The 19827-nt window shown below is 43.0% G+C and overlaps 1 protein-coding gene across 1 annotated transcript in view; it reads left to right on the forward strand.

Moving 5' to 3' along the window:
• Positions 1–666: 666 nt before the first annotated feature.
• Positions 667–19827, forward strand: part of LOC112574940 (voltage-dependent calcium channel type A subunit alpha-1-like) — a 278315-nt gene continuing 259154 nt past the window's right edge. Inside the window, exon 1 of the mRNA XM_025256343.1 lies at positions 667–1494. The gene's annotated coding sequence lies outside the window, so the exon portion shown is untranslated. The remainder of the gene's footprint in view (positions 1495–19827) is intronic.

Genomic DNA, 19827 nt, shown 5'->3' on the forward strand with positions numbered 1-19827 from the left:
CGTTTTCCAGCAAAACGAGTCGCTCAGTTACAATTTGATAAAACATTTATTTTTGAGTCTGCCTGTGGGTTTGTTTCATGTCCACCTCCATCCTTAAAGACCTGAACATTCATACAACAAGGTCTGTTGTTCACCCGTCCACCCAGCAATCATTCAGTCATTCTGCCCAAAGCCGTTTGATTACGAACGAGGCGAGTGTCAGAAAAGGAACATTATTCTTTTTACGATGGGAAACTGAAAAATTTTCACACGACATATCTCAGGGGGTTGAGGTTTAAAAAACCAGAACCTGTGAGAAGGAGGTCTGACGTGTCACTGAGGAACAAACAACTTTTGTCAGCTGTAAAGGCAATTAGACCCACCTCCTCCGGGGTGTAGGATGTTTTTGTTTCTTTGCTGGATCGTGCTGTTTCTTCAGAATCAACCGAAACCGCCGTGGGAAGAAGAAGAAGAAGAAGACTCGATCGCCTCTCAGAACCAAAGACAAAAGACAACTGGAATCTTAGCCGCGCAATCTCAGTCTCACTAAATCAGTCTCGCCGTTTAAGGACCCGTCCTCCCTTCCCCCCAACATCACCAAACCTCCTCCATCCCTTCTTCCTTCCTGTCTTCCTCCTGCGTCAAGTGGCAGACGATGGTTTCTGTGTGTGTGTGTGTGATCCCCCGATGGAACTCGACACACCTCCGTGTCACTGGCGACGAATTGGTCACGTGGCCAAGATCGATGGTTCGATTGGCTGCCAGCCGGCCTTTGACGAGCCGCCGAAGCAAGCAGGTATGTTTCAGCCGCGCGGCGGGAGGTGTGCGGGTGGAAGGGGAGGGTCTGGTGAGGGTGGACCCACGGCAACGCTTGTCTTGGGAGGGACTGGCACATTCCAGTCGCCCAGGCCTGGCAGTGTCGTCTGCTGGCGCTGCCTGTCTTGTGCGCGTGCCCGCGCGTGCACTCCGGTGTCAGTTTGCATGCCGAGACCTGGCGGCATCAATAGGCTTGATGAGAAATTGCGCGCCAGGGCCTCTCTGTCGCCGCTTCCGAAGATGCTAGCCGTTTTTTTCTTCCTCCCTCTGTTTTTCTACCTTTTCCCAGCCTCATCCCTGCAATAACTGGCTCTCCTGGTCGCTGCGAGGTCTCACCGTAGAAGAACATATGTCTTTCTCCCATGCATGATTGACTAGAGCAGTTGTTACCCTCATTATTTATTTTCTTCTTTTTTTTTACCCTTTTTAATTAGACATTTTGTGTTTGAATCCTCCTTTAGACGATTTTTTTTTTCAAATTTTTGTTTTCCTGAGATTGTGGAAAATTTTACCTACTGTTCCGCGAACGACGATTTCTGTGAACGGATTTCGAAATTCTGGGGAAGAAATCGCCCCTGGCATGATCCTCCTGCCACGTTTGTGGAGAAATAGCAGCAGTCACTAAGGGACAGCATCCAGCATCTCAGGCTCACGAGGCTTTGACTTCTCAGTCGTGTCGCTGGGCGTCGCTTGAACAAGGTAAGTGGTTCATCGTTCTCACCTGTCACACAGCCATTGTCTTCCGCAACTGTGGCCAACGATAATGAGTGTTGTATGTCGTAAACATTGTGTGTTTGTGATTTTGGAATTTTTGTTGTTTTCTCCCTTTGAAAATTTCAGCATCGTCCCTTTTTTGCAATCAGCGGATAATAATTGTCTGCCATCGCTGAAAGGAAAAGACAAGAAACTTTGTAACAAACATGTAAGAAATATACTCACGGCAATGTTCGAGACTTGAACAAGAGCGTGTAGTCATTATAATTACAAAATTACTCTCGTCAACTCTAATTACTCTTGTCAATGCTGTCTTAACCTACTGCAGTTTTAGATTTTTAAATGTTGAGTTCTTGGACATTATTTGGTTTCTCCGTCCTCTAATGAATAATATTCTTGTTCTAGTCCCACTTCTTTATTTCCCAACTGTATTATTATTATTATTATTATTATTATTATTATTATTATTATTATTATTATTATTATTATTATTATTATTATTATTATTATTATTATTATTATTATTATTATTATTATTATTATTATCGTCATCTTATGCTAAGACGTTGTGTGTCATAAGCCATCTATTATGTTTTCATTATCTGTGGAATCTTGCTAAATATGGTAAATTTTATGTTAGTCAAGATGTCCGTGACGATGAGAAGAGGAAGCGGAAGAATACATAAGATAAAATATTGCTTTGTAAATTGGAATGTTGTGGAAGGAAAAAAAAAAACCCTTGCACGTTGCCTTGTAACAAGTTGCCGACAGGCACAAGGTGTGGAACCGTGTGACAGCTGTTGGACAGCTGTGGGAGAACCAGCTGCAGCTGTGCCTGGATTACTCTTCACGCGGATTCATTGAAATGTGTTGCTTGCACTTTACCTCGCAGGATGATTTTTTCAAAGATGAAAAATATTCCTACGATAAATGTATTATTCATTGCTCTTAGTTTCCATGGTTGGAGTTTCCTTCTGAAGAAAAAGTGATAAAAATATCCTGCAGCTGCAATGACAAGTAGAGTTTTTGCCTTAACAGTTATTTCAGCACCAAATATACTGAATAATTCAGCTCCAAGTATATTGAATAATTCGGTAGAGGATACTGAATATTTCATCAGTTTCTGCAGCACTTTTGTGAGTGGTGTCCGCGAGGTGCTGTTAGCTGGCTTTACTTTCTGTAATTTATGTGAGAGCAGTCCTTTGATCGTCACAACAGGAAAAAAAGCTTCCGAGGTAACCGCGGGTGGCCCGCCATTGTCTAGTCTTAGACTAGCGGCGGGTGAGATGGTTTCCATGGATTACCGGGGACATTAGCTCTCCCTCTGTCTGCCTGTCTTTTCTTTCTCTCATTCTCACTTTCTGTGTGTGAGAGTGTGTAGGCACTTATGTCTCTTACACACGAGTGTGTCGCATCTTTAATTATCTTACCTTCATTTTACTCAAGTATTATTAACTTGCTGATTCGGAAAGTTTTCGTTTGAAGTAGTTTTTCTTTCCTGCCTGGAATTTTTTTTTTATGTATATATGTACAGAAAAGCAGAGAATCTATTGATGGAGACTTACTGGGGAGAGTATTCAAATATTCCATCTGTTCATGCATTAGTGATTCAATATCTGAGTTATCCGTACCTGAATTATTGAAGGGGAGGGTTAGGCTCCGGCTTTCACATTCCGTGACCTAGACACAGTGAACCACTTCCAGAGCACCAGACAAACCCAGCATTGGGGAACATCTTTACATTTCATTACATCCGTGACACTTAACAATCTGTGACCTTTGTGTCAGATTCTTTATAATTCCCAATATTTACCATTAAAAAAAATTTTCTTTCATTTCTTTTCTTTCTCTTCTGTACTCATTCACCTTCGAGCGGTGTTCTGAGCTCCTTGCGACCAGATGGTGATCATGGAATAATTCCTGCCGGCAGGTCTTTGCCAGCCTCAAAAGTGACAATAATCCACAGAGTCCCTTTTTTTTAAACCTTTGTTAGGTAGATATATTTTGTTATATATTTGATGCCCTGTGTTTTAAGCCAAAGTTCCTGGACCATTGCTACCATGTTTTGAAAAATTTACCAGGGCTTGGCTATAAGCATTGGATATATTTTTATGTTTGTCTTAAAAATATCGTCCTTCATTCTTCCTGTCTTTAATTAAACTAAAATATTTATCCACGTCATACAGCGTGCTTTCTCCATCTATGCATCCTCTTTTCGTTCTTTCATTTTCTTTTCATTGATTCATTGATGTTTTCCGCGTTGATTTATTTTGTTCATTTTTGGGTTGTTTTTTCTTTTACAAAAATCTTTGATGTTAACTAAAAGTTGGAATGTGTTTAACTCTGGACGGCGAACAGGGAAAAGGAAAAAAAAAATGGCTGTGCTTTTTATTGTACTGTCAGGCAACTGTTGACAGTTATTTGGTCCCTGGAGTACACTGAAGCTGGTTGTCATTGTATGCAGTCGCCAGGCTGGCACAAGCAATATTTGTCAAAAGATTACTTTTGGTTGGGCTGGCGTTATTGATACGCCAACGTCCAACATGCCGGACTGCTCATGCGCACTGCCACTACTAAACGAAAAGGGAGCTAACGCCAAGGGAGAGAAGGGAGAGAAGGAGAGGGAAAGAGAGAGAGACAAGCAGAGCGACATGGGGAGGGGGAGAAACGGCGACACAGATTTTGAATTTGATTTTTTTTGACATTGAAAAGGCTTTCGGTCTATCCTAAGGGGGATAAAAACAACACAAAGAGATAAAGCATCACAAACTTCAGATGTACAGAGAGATTGTAGTGTGCTGAATAATCAACTATTAATTTTAATTTCCAACTTCAAATGCTTCAAAGATGTAATTTGCTACATTGATACATGAAGACTCTCTAACATTAGTTGATAACAGGGACGAATGAAAACCTGGCGGATAGTTAGGAATATACTTCCTTTTCAAGTTTTGTATACAAAGAGAGAGAGAGAGAGAGTAAGAAATACACAGTTACATGGATTGATAAGCTGTTATGGCATAAATGTTTTTTGTGACCATGGTGCGTGTGTTGTATGGTCAACACATTTTGAGAAAACAAAGTCAATAACAGTAAATACACTGTTAAAACATTCTGTCTTTTCTGATTTACTTACTATTTTATTACTTGTGTGTGTGTGGTTAGGTTTGTTGGTGTGAGGTCGTTTCTTACCTAATAATCGAATCTCAAGACTGATCATAGAAAAGACAGATATTGGCAGGTACATTGACATTACTCTGAAAGAAAGAAATAAAATGACATCCTACCCGACATTTTGATTCCCTGCTATTATTGCTATTCCAGTTTATTGGATAACAGTCTGGAAATATTCCATGTTCTTCGTGGCGTTTAGTGTTTTGGTTGGCGAAGACTTATCTCTCTTTTTTTCTCTCTCTCACACACTCATTCACTCACTCACACGGAGAAACATATTGGTACGATTGAAAAATGATGTATGGACCTCACAATGAAACGATAAAGGAGAAAGTAAGATCAATCTCAACACTCGCAGTATCGGTAATCGATACTTTAAACAGCTGCCATCGCTTTGCCACAACGGCCTTTCACCAGACTATTCTCTCTTAATTGCTTTCTGATTATCGACCCCTGGCTTGAATCTCCAATGCACCGACTGCATTCTTCTGTCTTCCGGAAAACATTGCGTAATAGAAATGCACGAGTGTGAAATCAGTCTTCCTCAGTCCTCTCCTCCCATCACACCCGCCTCCCTAGCGTGGCTGTGTGAAAAGTGGTGACAGTGTCGATCGACTCCCACTTCCGGCGAGAATGGTACACCGGGCGAATTGCAGTTTAAACTGGCCAACAAGTTTTTGTTCCGAGCCACGCGAGCTGCTGGACAATGAAAACCCTGGGTCGACGAATGGGGGAACTGTTGATGCGGCATTTGCATCGCCTGCATTTGCCTTTTGATTTGATGTCAGCCGCTGATTCGGGAAATGCAATTTAACAAACTGAAAATTGGTTCTGAAAACTCTTTTTGGAAAACCTTAATAAGATTTTTTTTGGCTTGGTTGATGACGCAGCTACAGACTGGCGTTGGATGCTGCGAGTGGGATTATCTTCTGTCCTCCTGTCCTCTTGTGTGGCCAATGTGGGCAATGTAGGCAATGGATGCTATGATCATGGCTATATGGCGTGAGTGGGATTATCTTCTGTCCTCCTGTCCTCTTGTGTGGTCAATGTGGGCAATGGGGGACATGATCATGTCTCTATGGTGTGAGTGGGATTATCTTCTGTCCTCCTGTCCTCTTGTGTGGTCAATGTGGGCAATGGGGGACATGATCATGTCTCTATGGTGTGAGTGGGATTATCTTCTGTCCTCCTTTGTGGGCAATGTGGGCAATGGGGGACATGATCATGTCTCTATGCTGTCTCACAGTGAATGGGAGCCAAGATCATGTTTATCTTCTCTTACAGGGAATGTTTGAGACCAGAGATACACTTTAAGGATTTCAAACGATCGTTTCTAAGGTAGAAAATTCTTTTTAAGAACCACTAGGCACCAACCAAACGCAACCGGATTTTGAGTGAAGATTTCCTCTACTAGTGCTCCCATAGAACTCGGAGAGTAACGGCGCTAATTAGGATCACTGGTTGCGGATATTGTTCAGAAAACTCGTGGAATTGTTAATATTCACTCAGAAACCAAATGACACATTCCATATCGCTGAAGAATCGACTGACCGTGAATTACAATAAACTAGCAAAACGAGTCTTTCTTGGCGGTACGTGAGGCAAGTGCCTCTTCATCCTTTTCAAAATGAAATTTCAAGAAAAAACGGACATCATGCCATTGTGTCGTGCAACAAAAGTAATAATGTCTCTCTTCCTGGTCACATTTCCCTACAAGTTTAGATATGGCTTACATTCAACAGCATCACCACCTGTCATCAGAAATTTTTTTTTAAATGTTTTTGCCGTCGCTGGTGACTTCTTACCTCCAAGTCTCGTTAATTAACTCCCCCTTTTTAATTATTCCCCTTGCTCAGCCTAAGAGACGTGTATGCATTTTGATTCCTGATGTCAGGAAGTGGGGGTTGATATTGGAGAAGCTTGGTCCTGAAGCAAGTGTTCACATCCAACGTGGGGATGAATTATTTACGGACACCTGACAGTCGTGCTCGGCGGTTATAGAAACTCAAACTGCTCCCTTTCTGTCTCTCGACATCTTTCATAACAAGAAGACTAGAGATGTCTGGGGGTGAAAAAATGTCATATAAACAGCCTTGAGCATTTCTTGAATCTTGAGCGAAAGTAGCAAAGCAAGCAGGTTCACCTGAAGTCAGTCATCATCATTTCATGGAGGTGCAAGGCGACCCTTTATGTTCCGGGAACTGACCAGGAATGGGAGAGCTGGAAGAGCTGAGGAGAGGGCTCGATCTCGGCTTCTCTCGGCGACAACGAGAACTCGGCGAGATCTGCTCAGCTAAAGGGAGGTCACTGACGTGTGGCGTTTGTTGACTCCCTGTGATTTGTAAATATTGGTCATGTTTGTCTTGCTGTGTCAGGACAAAGAGCAGATACTTCGGAAACACCGCGGAACCGATGGCTGTGGGATTTTTGTTAATGCAGCGAACCTTAAATAAACACAGGGAGGCGCTGTGATAATAACAGACCATTGACTTTTGCTCTTTCTCGCCCTTTGGCACCATCGGTGACAGTTTACATAACCTTTGGTATTTTTGTTTATTATCTTACAAGATTAATTGTAAACATACAACAACGAACAGCGGAAATTTGGACTGTGGGGGTACTTTCAAGCCAGACAAGTTGAGGTTGCAGCGAAAATACAGTAAATTACAGGTGTAAACAGCTATTCCGTAGGTATTCAAGATTTTGCTCAGCATCAGAGCAGAATTATAATTATGTTATAATCTGTTATAGTTTCAAGAAGCTATTGAATAAGTTGAATGATTGTGTCAAATCCAGATAAACTCATTAAAAAAAATTGCAATGGCTATTGCGAACCTTGAATGGCTCACCGTGTCTAATTATTGTGTATGGATGCACGTCTCGTTTCAACATTCCTCTTCAACTAAATGCTCACCTGAGAGGTGATCGAAAGTTTCTGCTTCATAGTCGTTAGTTCCAACCCCATCTCAGACTCCAGATAACTTTTATCCACCGTTCAACCAAACTCTTTCTTCCTGCGATCCTTCGTGTTCATTAGTTCGGAGTCCGCTATTTTAATTAAAAAAAGTGTTATCACTGGCCACGGGTGTTTTTTTTTTTGTTAATTTATAAACGATTTTCCCTTTAAATTTAAGGGGTTCATAGCAAGGAGCTTACTCACCCCACACAAAAATGCTTCTTTAGAAGTTCAAACAGTTTTTATTTTGCGGCGCCAAGAAGTGATTACAGTTGAGGACAGGGTTCTTTTACAACCTTCCTTTAGTTTTTAGTTTACTTTTGTACACTCACTCCTGATCTCTCCTTGCACACATAACGACACCAGTCTAGCCAGCCAATACTGTCCTCTCACAGCAGTGCCAGATATTGGCTGGAATTTATGGCAGTCGGGACTTTAAAATCGCTCTAGACTTTTCTTATTTCCTAAATTTCATTAACTGTCGGTGAGGATTCTTGCCTGTTCTTGTCACACTTACATGAACCTTGCGACCCCTGAACTCAGAAGTGATTGTGTTTCTCGCATAAAATCAGGCTGAAGTTTGCTCCTATGCTCATCAGGTTCATGGACATGTGGATCCAGTGAGCTTTCAAACCTTTGTTATACAGAGGACATTCAGTTGTGGTGTGTGTATAGCAGATACGATTCATTACATAAAATATACGGATAATTAAAGATTAATATGAGTGAACTTTCCTCCCATCCCTATAACAGGAGTTAGTTATTAATCATTCTATACGAATAATTGTCTCGTGCTAAACTACAACAGTGCTTTTCTCACCTGACCTTCTTTTGATGTTTACTTTTAAAACTGGAAATGTACAGGTGTGTAGTATTTTCATCTGCTTTGTCTTATTTTACCAAAAATGTTCCGTGCATAAATTAAGATACGTCCATGCAGTGGATTGAATAGCAAAATTAAAACCTTTAAAACATCTGCTCACACAGTGCGCCAACTACCTACAGTGATGGCGGACAGGTAGCCAGGCTCCATGATTACAAGTCTTGTCTTGGGCAGAAATTTAATGGGACAGACGCAGTAGGGTGTAAGTGGGGTCGATGTCATGACAACAGTTAGTAAACAGGTCTGCAGCAAACACGGTGCCAAGTGGAAACCTCGTCGACAAACATTTTTTTTTCCTTTCTTGATGATGTGGAAGGATCGTGGATATTTTACAGCCTGTGACATGTGACATGTTGGATGTAAGCCTTCATGCTAAATTGTCTTTGATGACACACTAGACACAGAGAGATGAACACACACACACACAGATACACACCCTTACACGCTGATATAAAAAGACACATGTATCTTGATGCACGTGTCAAAAACTTGATTACGGATCTTCCAGCGCCATTGGATGTGCTGAAACGAGATAAAGAATAGAAAAACAAAAAACCTGTTGTCTTTGTTGTCAAAGGGGGGTGAGAAACATCCAGAAGAAATATTTCCCAGCACGTTGCAAATTAACGGATTTTCTGCACACAAGACAGTTCCGCCAGATGAGGCTCGGAAATGTGATATTTGATTTCACACAACAAACATAGGGAAACAATGCCGACGGCGTTGAAGAATTTCTTTGTTACTTTTGCCACAATTCTTTGAAAAAATCATTGTCAAGCTCCATTTTCTGGTTTGCACAGGTCCACAAATAACTGCTCGTCCAGAATACTGTTTCTGTTTTCTGGTAATTTGTTTCCTGTCCAAAAGTGTATGAACAGGACTACCGACGGCTGTTTGTCAAAGGTTTTGGGCCAACAGGGTGGGCCAACGTTTAGGCCCCGTGCAGTTCTCGATGGCGAAGACGTTGGTCACATGGATTGGCACCAACTGCAGGACTGTCGATGGTGGTGCACAGACCTCACATAAATGGCAGTCTGGGTTTTTTTGTGTGTGAGAGTAGACTACTCCTGTAACCATGACAGCATTTCTGTATTTCATCCTTCATCTTACTGACTTGTCTTTTCTGGTTCAGCTGGGAAAACGGTTTGTGAAAGATGACAAGTCACAAATCCGTAAAAACAGAATAACTTCTTTTTTTGAAACGAACAAGACCTTTTGGGTTAGGTGAACTGCAAAAATGAACACAAATCGACAACCAGAGTTGATTCACAAATATTCTCTTTCCCCACTACAGGGAATTCTTGCCGAAGAAACAAAATAGAAATATTGTCGCTGTCACCGGGGCATTGGAAAAAAAATACATTTGTGACAGTGGGAGCGTGCTTGAAGATATGAGATGTCAAAGGGTACAAAACCTGTTTACTTTTTTGTTCAAAATGCTCTGAAAATCCAGGTCACCAGTCACATTTTATTCTAGTTTCTGCTAATTAGGAGTGGTCCACCATGTCTAGGACTTGACTTGTGGAAGACGGCGTGTTTTACATTTTTTGATAAACCTGTTGGTAAGTTACTGGTTGGATGTGGGGAACAATTACAGACTATACTTCATTTGCTGATGTCTGCCTAAAGTCTTTAAATAAGCAAACATTAAACAAACAAACAAACAAACAATCAGTTGCCTGAGCGAACCACCAGCACACCCACAAATTTCGACAGGTGTGTTTGATGTTTGCACATCTCGAGAAACGGGTTTCCACCCAGGTTTTGAGACAGAGCATATTAAACTCGTCTCAGTCCTGTGAAAACAAAAGCTTGCAAAAAATTCTTCAAAGAGTTTAGAAAATAAACAAAGAAGGGATAGAATCAACCCGTTCAGTCAGGTATAAATTTTGACGATTTTCAGTCGGCACCCTTCCCAAAAAAAAGCGAAAAAAAAAAAAAAGAAAAGAAAACCAGAACACAGTTTTCGTAATTTTTTTTTAAGACTTTGTGTTTCAAATTATTTGAGTTTCTAGAAGGCTTTGGGTGTCAGTGAAATTGTGTCCAAGTCGGAGAGATTGTGAGAGCACCACACCGCGCCATTGCGTCTACCTGATTAATGTGTTTGAAGGAAAAGTTACCGATGCCCTATAGGTGGCGCGGCTGTCTTGAGGGAAAGTTGACTTTTTTGTCCACGTGATTGTAAGTTTAACCTGGTTTTGTCAGTGAGGTCTCAAGTTTTCATCCCGTGTACTTGCTTCCAGGCTGCTTGATACAACCGCCATCGACAAGAAGGGAGCGAAAGGGATTTAGCAGACGCATTCATTTGTTCACAACGAGTGCTTTAACCGCCATTTCTTAGTCCCCCCCCACTTCTACAACCCTCCCCCCATCGATCGGCTGGCTCAGAAAAGCTGAAGCACTTTTCCTGTTGGCCACAAGGACCATATAGATCAAGCCTGAAAATATATTTCGATCATATTAGTGGCATAAGAAGCGCCCCTTCCCACCAGCAGATTGATCAGATGGTAACCAATATATCTTACTTAGCTTCATCGACGCCTCCAGTAGGGGCGGGAGGTGAAGGGGATTGACTGTTGGGGATGGGGATAGTGGAGGGGAGGAGGGGATGGTAGATGGGGATGCCTACTACACAAAACTCCTCTCCTCTCTCTCTCACCCACCCACCTCCCCCACCAACCCACTCCCTCCAGCACAACCTCTCACCTTCCCTTTCTCACCCCGCGCAGTCTGGTGACCTGAAGGGCGAGCTTTAGTCGCTTGGTTTAATCAGCTTCCGGTCACGTGATGTGCGACGTCAGATGGCTGGAAATGGAGCTGCACGCGCGGAGCCGTAGACTGGTCTGCGTTGGGTGCGCATGCGCGCAGCACCCCGGCGATGACCTTTGGAGGGAAGCTAATCTACACATCTGCTCGCGCCGCGCCGCACGTCGCAAATGTCATCGCGAGAGGAAGAGAGGAGGGGAAAAATCAAGCGACGTGCCACGTGACAGCCGAAGATTTGCGGCAAATTGCAAAATATTTAATGATGTAAAACTAAAAGCATTTGTGATTTGAATCGAGCTTTCCTTCCTTCCTATCTCCCTCGCTCTCTTGCAATTTTTATAACCATTCCTCAGTATTGTATTCATCTGATTAATGTTTCATGAAAGTTGTGTTATTTTCTTGGTAAACAAATTGTTTTCCTTTTTTTAAGAGAGAAGGTTACATGAAAAACCCTCGTTCCTTGCGATCATCTTTCTCAATAAAGAATTGTCATGGTAATTGTGACAACGATGGTAAGTTGGTGGGAATGATAGAGAGAGTGAGTATTGCTATCTGTGCTTACCTAGATGAAGACATCTCGCCATGGTATGACAGAGATGTCAGGATGCGCGGAGGTATGAAGGTCAGACCGTGCGAGGATTCCTCTGTCTCTTTGCTGAGATGAACTCCGGTGGATTTTTTTTTTCGGTTATCCGTCGGATGGTGACAAAGTTCGCAGACATTTTCTTTCGCAGACTTGACCTTTACGACTTATTTTGAGGCCAGAATGGCTGGAAGAAACTCTTAAAAGGCGCCATTTGCAGGGAGGAGAGCACAGAGGTTGATGGTACTGTCTGTGAAAACGCAGGAGCACGTAAAAAGAACGTAGTCACGCTTAACGCACGTCAACACGTAAAACACATGAACTGTCACAAATTACAGACAGGTAGAGCAACACACTGGCCTCACTCTTAGGTAACGTGTAAATTCCAGTTCGAGTAAGCAAGTAGTCAAACAGATTTATCACCCCCAGAAAATAAGGGTGTGTGTGTGTGGGGTGGGGATGACAGTTGCTAAACAAAGGGCATGCCCACACTTGGGCGCCTCGAGGATGAGGGAGGCTGTCACACTTCTCAGTTGGCCGTCTGGCAGATGACAAATCTGAGACAGAGGGCTAATGTACTTCAAAAAGAAACACAAAATTAGGGTGAGTTATTTTCGTAGGGTCGGCGGAGTGACGTCAGGAAAACGAGCCGTTGACAGGCTGGCGACAGTCACGTGCTTGGTATAACACGTGATTGGTTGTCCCGAAAATGAATGGACCAGTCAGATTCGCCACCAACTGTTCACGGACTTTGAATTCAGGAATGAGTGTATAGTGGGGTGTGTGCTAACCCAGTATAGGAGTCGACTCATTTGTTACCTGGATTAGTCGAAGAATGAATATTACTGATACCCTTACAGAAATAGATGATCAGAACTATTTGATGTTTTATGGCATTTGTGTAAATATCATTGAAACTCTTTCATTTAATTGTACACTAAACTGAGTTAAGATGTCCACTGGAGACATACCCTGAAGGCTTGTAGTCACAATAAAAACATGTTAGCAATTTCAGCGTTTTGCGTAGACGCACATGTCGGCGCATGCGCAGGAGCGGGGTTGAGGTGGAAAATCGAGAGTGGTACTGAACAAGGCAGAGACACATACCCTTCAGTTTACCTGTACCTGTCTTTACTATACACTCGTCTTTTATTGAGTCAAACGTACACAGAAACATACAAATCAGCGAGCACAACAGTCACACACACACACACACACTCAGAGACAAACACAAGGATGGATAAAGAAGGGGAGGGGAGAGAAGGGTAGATGACTGCTGAAGTGCAGGTGTCCAGTCTCTTCTGTAAAACTCCACCCTCGTCCACCCCATTATCTACTCAGTCCTCGACATATAAATAGAACTTTAACGATTCCTGTCGAGTGTTCTGACAGTCGCTGACACTCTTTGGTTTCCATGGCATCGTCTCCCAGTCTAGGAGACAAAGCATCCTCAATAATTGAAATCATAATCATTACATTTAAAATGCTTTTTTTGACATTTTTTATACGTTAAACCTTTTTGTTTTCATTTTCGTGTCCATTCTCCTCTCATTCTGTATTTGTGTGTGTGTGTGTTCGCGCTTTGGATGGTCCTCGTCCAGGCTCGCAGTCCGTTATGACAAAATTGCTGGCATGATTACCACCAATTCAGCCTCACGCACGAAACACGAACTGTGCGCGAAAATAGACTGCAAGCATTTAAACTTCACGGTTCGGCTCCAAGCTAAGCTCACCCGACATCAGAATAGCGCCACCTAATGGTGGACATAGCGCCACCTAATGGTGGACGGCTGGACCGGCGCCAACACTTCGCCTCGGCGGCGTCCGATGGTATGGCGGAGGATCGAAGACAACCATGGCGAACGACATATATTATTGTTGAGCCCCTGTGCATTTAGACGGCTGCACTAATGACCCTCTGAGTGGATTTAGAACTGGAACTAGAACCACGTGACCAGAGGACAGCCAAGATGGACCCGAGAGGAGGCGACAGGTGGGCAAAGTAACCCTGAGACACGACAAAGACCGGAATGACCCGAGAAATCCCACAGTGACCCTTCACTGCTAGCTTATTCATCAAATAACTTTCCACGTACCTTTATCTACAGTTTAAAAAATATATCAGACATGCAAATATAAACGTTTTTTTTTTTTTTTTGAAAAACCAGAGAATTGAGACGAGTAAACATGAAAAAATTCGGTTTGTCCCAAATTCAGTTCCGAAAAAAGCTGTGTGTTAACTTTGTAATCAGCATGGCATGATGGAAGCTTATTTTTCAGTCTCTCCACAGGACCTGCCTATGTTCATGAAGCCTTCATCGATGTCGTTTTAAGGTCCATCGATCTGCGTCACCCAAAGGGTGCGTAAAGGTTGGCGCATGCGCATTGAAGCAGATAAGCGATGAACGTAGTGGCAGCGTGGATGACCGTGTCACCGACACAGACATGTCCATAAGTCACACCTGCTGACCGGCTTATCGACATTTTTTAAGACCGAGCGAGCGAGAGAGAGAGAGAAGGACAGACAGACAGAGAGAGCGGCACGCGAGTAGCTTCCCCTTGCCAGCTCGGTGGTAAGATGATGGAGTTGTCTGCCCTTCAATACCGTTTTGGCGGCTTGCAGCCACATGGCCTTCTTGGGTCCCATCCACTTCCATGTATTCATTAAGCCCTAAAAACAGACCCCTGCTCAGCTTCATTTGTTGGGTCCATCTGGCCTTCTTCCTGCTACGGTCAATAATGTCAACGCCCGCACAACCGCCAAGGTGTTAGGGAAAAACGTCGATAGGTGAGGGAGAAAAAAAAGTCCAGCTTGTCAAAATTCCTTGGAGCTTTAATCAGCTTCTTGCAATCAAGGCTCTGCCAGAAGTTTTAGACCTTTGACAACAGACGCTCATCAACATGCAGGGTATCTCTGGGTATCAGAAGTGATGAGCAGGGAGAGGATCTGATTCTCGGCCCAGCAAGCCATGAAGGGTGTTTCAGGACTTCTGATTGAGTTTGGCCTCAACTTCCGTTGGTGAAAGAAAATGCAGCAAGCAGGTCGTTAAGCTCGTGCGTCACGTGTCACCGAAATAAAAATGTAAACTGAAAGACATTTGCGAGCAGACAGATGACTGGACACGAATCTTGGAATGGACGTTTAACCCAGTAGTTACTTTATTGCACACTTAAAGAAGTAGGTGCTGGTGTATATAATATAAAATTTCTTGTACTTTCACGAATGACACACGAATGGCTGTAAAAGTCTTGGAATGAACTCTTGATGACACGACTTCTCTCTGTGTCTGACTTGAAGACCCCTGGTTTATCACATAGCAACCTGTAATTGGAATTGTTCCACAACATTTATTCTTATTCCTAAAAAGTTCTTGTCAACAGCCCTCCGCTCTCCCCCTCCTCCCCAACCCATTGCCACGACAACGATCGTCGTGTCGGTTAGTACAACATCGTCTCCGTGTTTTAATGTTTCGTTGCCTCATCTGATTGATGGTTTGGCTGTCTGTTCCCACCTGAGCATGTCTATTGATCATGCTATTCCAAGCTGCTTTATCTCTCATCTCTCTTCTTGTCAATTGTCTTTAAAAACATTCACTCAATTAAAAGAAGCAGTCAATCTCCTTGATTGAAGACAGTTATCAGTTAGCTTTGAACTGTGATGAAACATGGTCAGCTGGACGGTAATGAAGCGAATTCCTGGATGAAGAACTGAGAGGATGCAGACGGTAAATAGACAACAATGATCCACTCCTGTTTGCACCGTACCCCCAAGGGGTACTGTAAATATTAACACACTTCCATCCATACCACATTTTACAACCACCCACCCACACACACATGTTATCAAATCATCGAGTTCACCATCCTTAGTAAAATCTTCACGAATCGAGCAAATCTGCTGAGGGTCTTTTTATTTGTTGAAGTTAATAATGACTGGAATTTATAAACATCTGGGTTTGAAGGAGTGGAAGGAAAGATGTGAGGTCTGCTTTCTACAAAACCCTAGACACAGTGAACCACACACCCTTACTGCTGGCTGGACCTACTGTACGAATCTGCCCAGACATTTTTATTTCTGCATGGTTGTAATTTATGATATACTTAAAACCCATCGAATTCGGTTATACGTGGTCTGTAATTTTGGTGAGGTTAATCCAGGCAACAAATAAACTTATTTTGACATTTTATACAATAATAAAATGTCACTGATTACATTTCCCTAGAAGAAAGTAAGAGAAAGACATTTTTCTCTTTTTAAAACTAAAAGCAAGATTTTAAAAACAGAGGAAAAAAAAAACTAAAGATCACACATCATTAGTTTCACGAGGCTAATTTTGACGAGGGTTGGAGTTTGTTTCTTGTGTTCAAAAGCGACTCCTGCTGTTGGACAAGAAAAACATGGGTTGGGTGGAGGACAGGAAAACTGATTTGAGTGCACTTCTGAGGCCAGTCTATTTTGAGAGTTCAGGGAAATTCGGAGGCAAATAAAGATGCCGTCCACGCATCCGGGGGTCGCCAAGGGAGCGAGCGACTAGTCTGGGGGTCGTGTCTCGGTGGAAGATGTTGCTGGACCTACCCCGGGATCATGTCGACTTCCTTAGTATCACTTGCTGACTAGCGGCGGAAAACCTCACCTCCGTCGACAAATCTGGATGATAGCTTTTATTAGGCTGGGGAAAGAAAGAAAGAAGACAATAGACTGTGTATAGAGAGGAGGAAGAATAACCAGAGATGAAGACACACCACAGAGATGAAGACACACCACAGAGAAGAAGACACACCACAGAGAAGAAGACACACCTTCAGAAGACATGGAAGAAGAGATTTACACTGAAAAAAAGCCGAAACGATCGTTGTTGATAGGTCCTGACTACCCGCCGGTGCTAAAATTAGTCTGGGCTTTAGTTTGAGGGAAGATTTCCGATGTCTGGTCCTCCCGTGAGACATCAGCGACATTTCTTGCTTTCTAATGCTGAAGATCGACGACTGCAGACGGCTGGAGGGAGAGCAGGGGGATGCAGAATGAAGAATGCACTCAGTCTTGCTGTTGACCGTGTCTACACACCTTGAGGAGTCAGGGTCGCCCGCAATGTCTTATATGATTGATATCGACCACGAGGGTCCTTGAAGGTAGTAAAGTATCAACCAAAGTCTCTGGCAGCCATCTTGAGGCACTCACGATGAGAAATTTACTGCGGAAAAAAAAGAAGTCAATCGCGTTGTGAGACTGAAACACTGGGATTCGAACTTCAAGCATTACAATCTTCACTGAAGTCAGATATTCTCCATTTTTGTTTATTTCTGCAGAATTACAGAATTATTCAGATTGCTTACCCCATTTTTATTGTTTGTAAACAATAAGTGTCTAATTCAATTACATTGTACTGTACACAATTTTATTCGTAACCATTTCCTCCAAATTATTAGTTTAAAAACTTGGTTGAAGTTCTGTAGAGATCAGTCAAGTATGTATGATCGATTAACCTGTCTAGTCGCTAGCTGATCAAGAAGCCCCGAAATGTTTAGAGTGAAAAAAAATCTTTTGCATTGCATGCGGATGTGAAGGCGTCGGCTTTATCACAATGCTCATAAAGACAGACTAGAATCTTCTTCAGAAGTACTCCAGACATAATGTAACTTGAGCGCATAAAAGCCTGGTGTGTTTCGGCTTCCGAATCAACAGGAAATTAAATTCAATCCCAGCAGCCCTACATGAAATTACACGAGAAGCAGGCGGCGAAGAAGTGTTAGTCCAGCTTAGACTCGCTTGCGTGAGTATTCCAAGTTTTCCCTTTCCATTGGCGAACGCATCTGTGTATATCCCGCTGGCTTTTTTTTTATTTAAAGGAGCTGGGGTGTGTTTCATAAACACATCCGTCTGTTTATGTATGTAGTTTGCTTAGAACTTGACCCATTGTATGTTTTTGAATTTTCAGTCACTAAGTGGACTACAAATGTACAAAGGCCGACCTGGACGCCTTCATGTCTAGAGTACCTCCAGGACTGGTTTGCATGTTAGAGTTTGAAAAAGTTTTGACTCGCCTGTATCAAATGTATGTCGACTTTGTTAAGTTTGGTCTTAATAGTCGACTTGCTTATTGAGACCGTTGACTTAAAAACTTGCACGGCAATATTTCTTTTGGAAACCGAGAAAAATGTGGGTTTAACACCCTTCCATGCAAGCCACCCAAGGTGCTAAATAAATCGGCTTAACTGTTGTCTGTTTTATATTACCTAAATCCTATTATGCACTACATCGCACTGTATGTCTATGTTCTTGTCTACCTTACCCCTCGACATTCGCGAACTGACTGGAGGCTGAGAGGGTTAAGTGAAAGAGAGGACACTACTAGTCGCAAGACAGAGCATACGCACACTCATGCAAGCCACTCCAGACCTTAAGTCCACTTCGTTAACACCGTACAACGTGCGCGGCTTGGTGGATGCTGCTGTACATAATGCGATCAGACGATGACGTCAGCAACGGTTTTAATACGGTTTTAACAGTCATTGATGAAACGGAAATTTGTGTTTGAAGGAAGCTTTTATTTTGTTGACAAAGGGAACTGCATCGGGATATTTGCGAAGTCAATTTACAGCCGTACATCCGCAGCAGGGTGGAACAATTTTTTATTCCGGTGGAAGAAGAAAGCACCAGCACGCGCTATACAGATACGAAAATAACTTTAAAACGGTTTCTAAGTTGTTTTCTCAGTTGATCAAACTTCCATCCATCAGATTTCCATGCCATACCTAACAAAACATCACGAAGATGTCGGTTTGGTGGACATAATAGCAAAGAGGCAGCAATCATCCCTCGAAGAAAATAAATGTCCTTTATTTATAGTTCCATGTATGAAAATTTTATTCTATATGAAAAACGGTCATTTTGGTGGTCTGGCACCCTGCGAGTACCCTGACTGTGAGAAGGAGAGGGTTGGTCAGACTTTGCGCCACAAATGAGGTCCGCTTGTAAATGTCAAGGGATCGGCGGTTGATAGGCCGGACAGGACGAGAACAAGACTGACAGAGATCCCGAAAACGAATTTAATATTGACTCGCGCTGGTCACTGGAACTGCGGGCTCTCGAGTCTGAGCGAGACTTTGTCGAGAAGTCCCTGCACCTATACCCGAGCCTTAAGGTGAAGGTTTGAACTAAGAGTCGGAAATCTTGGACTGTGACTCCACAAGGGAGGAGTCTGAACACCCATCACCATTTGGATCCACAAGATTTCTATATTTCACATCTTTGTGTTGTACTCTGTTGTTGATGTGCATTTTTCTGTGACAGTCGCTTCCATTTCAGCCGTGCGTCTCTCCAACGACTAAATTGCTTTCTCAAAGGGCTGTTGGCGATTAATGGTCGAAACAAAATTGACGGTTAGGGTAAGGTTGACAGACATGCGACAATGAGGCTGGAAAGATGAATAAATTTTCAAACTTTTCCATAGGCATACTTCTGCTTCTTCCATACCCACCCGACTTTAGGGGCAGCGGGTAGTCTAGTGGTGAGGACCGCAGCGTCAGAGCTCGATGGTTTGACACCAATGTGACGTAGCCTGCTCGACACAGTTGACCCAGCAGTGGTCATCCGTTGAAGGCTGGGTGGAGAGGACATGTACATTGTACCCACCGAATCTGTCCCTGAAATAATCCTCGAGTTTCTAACATCTACCTCCATTGACATCACGGCGCAACCTTGACCCCACTTCACCTCGTCCTCCTTGCAAGCAAAGCTCGAGAGCAAGTTTCAGCAAGTTCTTTCTCTTTTTCATTCTCAGGGTTTGACGAGGGTAGATGGCCGTGTCCTGCTCGCGCCATTAATTAAGCAAAGTCATTTAACTTGTTGTCCACATGCCGGCACTAACAAGGTTCCTTCATTCGCCAGTCGTCGCCATGATACCACACGGAAACCACCGGCTATCCAGGGGCCAGAAGGTCTAGACGCTATGCGCA

Source organism: Pomacea canaliculata, linkage group LG11, assembly GCF_003073045.1.
Source record: "Pomacea canaliculata isolate SZHN2017 linkage group LG11, ASM307304v1, whole genome shotgun sequence".
Taxonomy (NCBI): domain Eukaryota; kingdom Metazoa; phylum Mollusca; class Gastropoda; order Architaenioglossa; family Ampullariidae; genus Pomacea; species Pomacea canaliculata.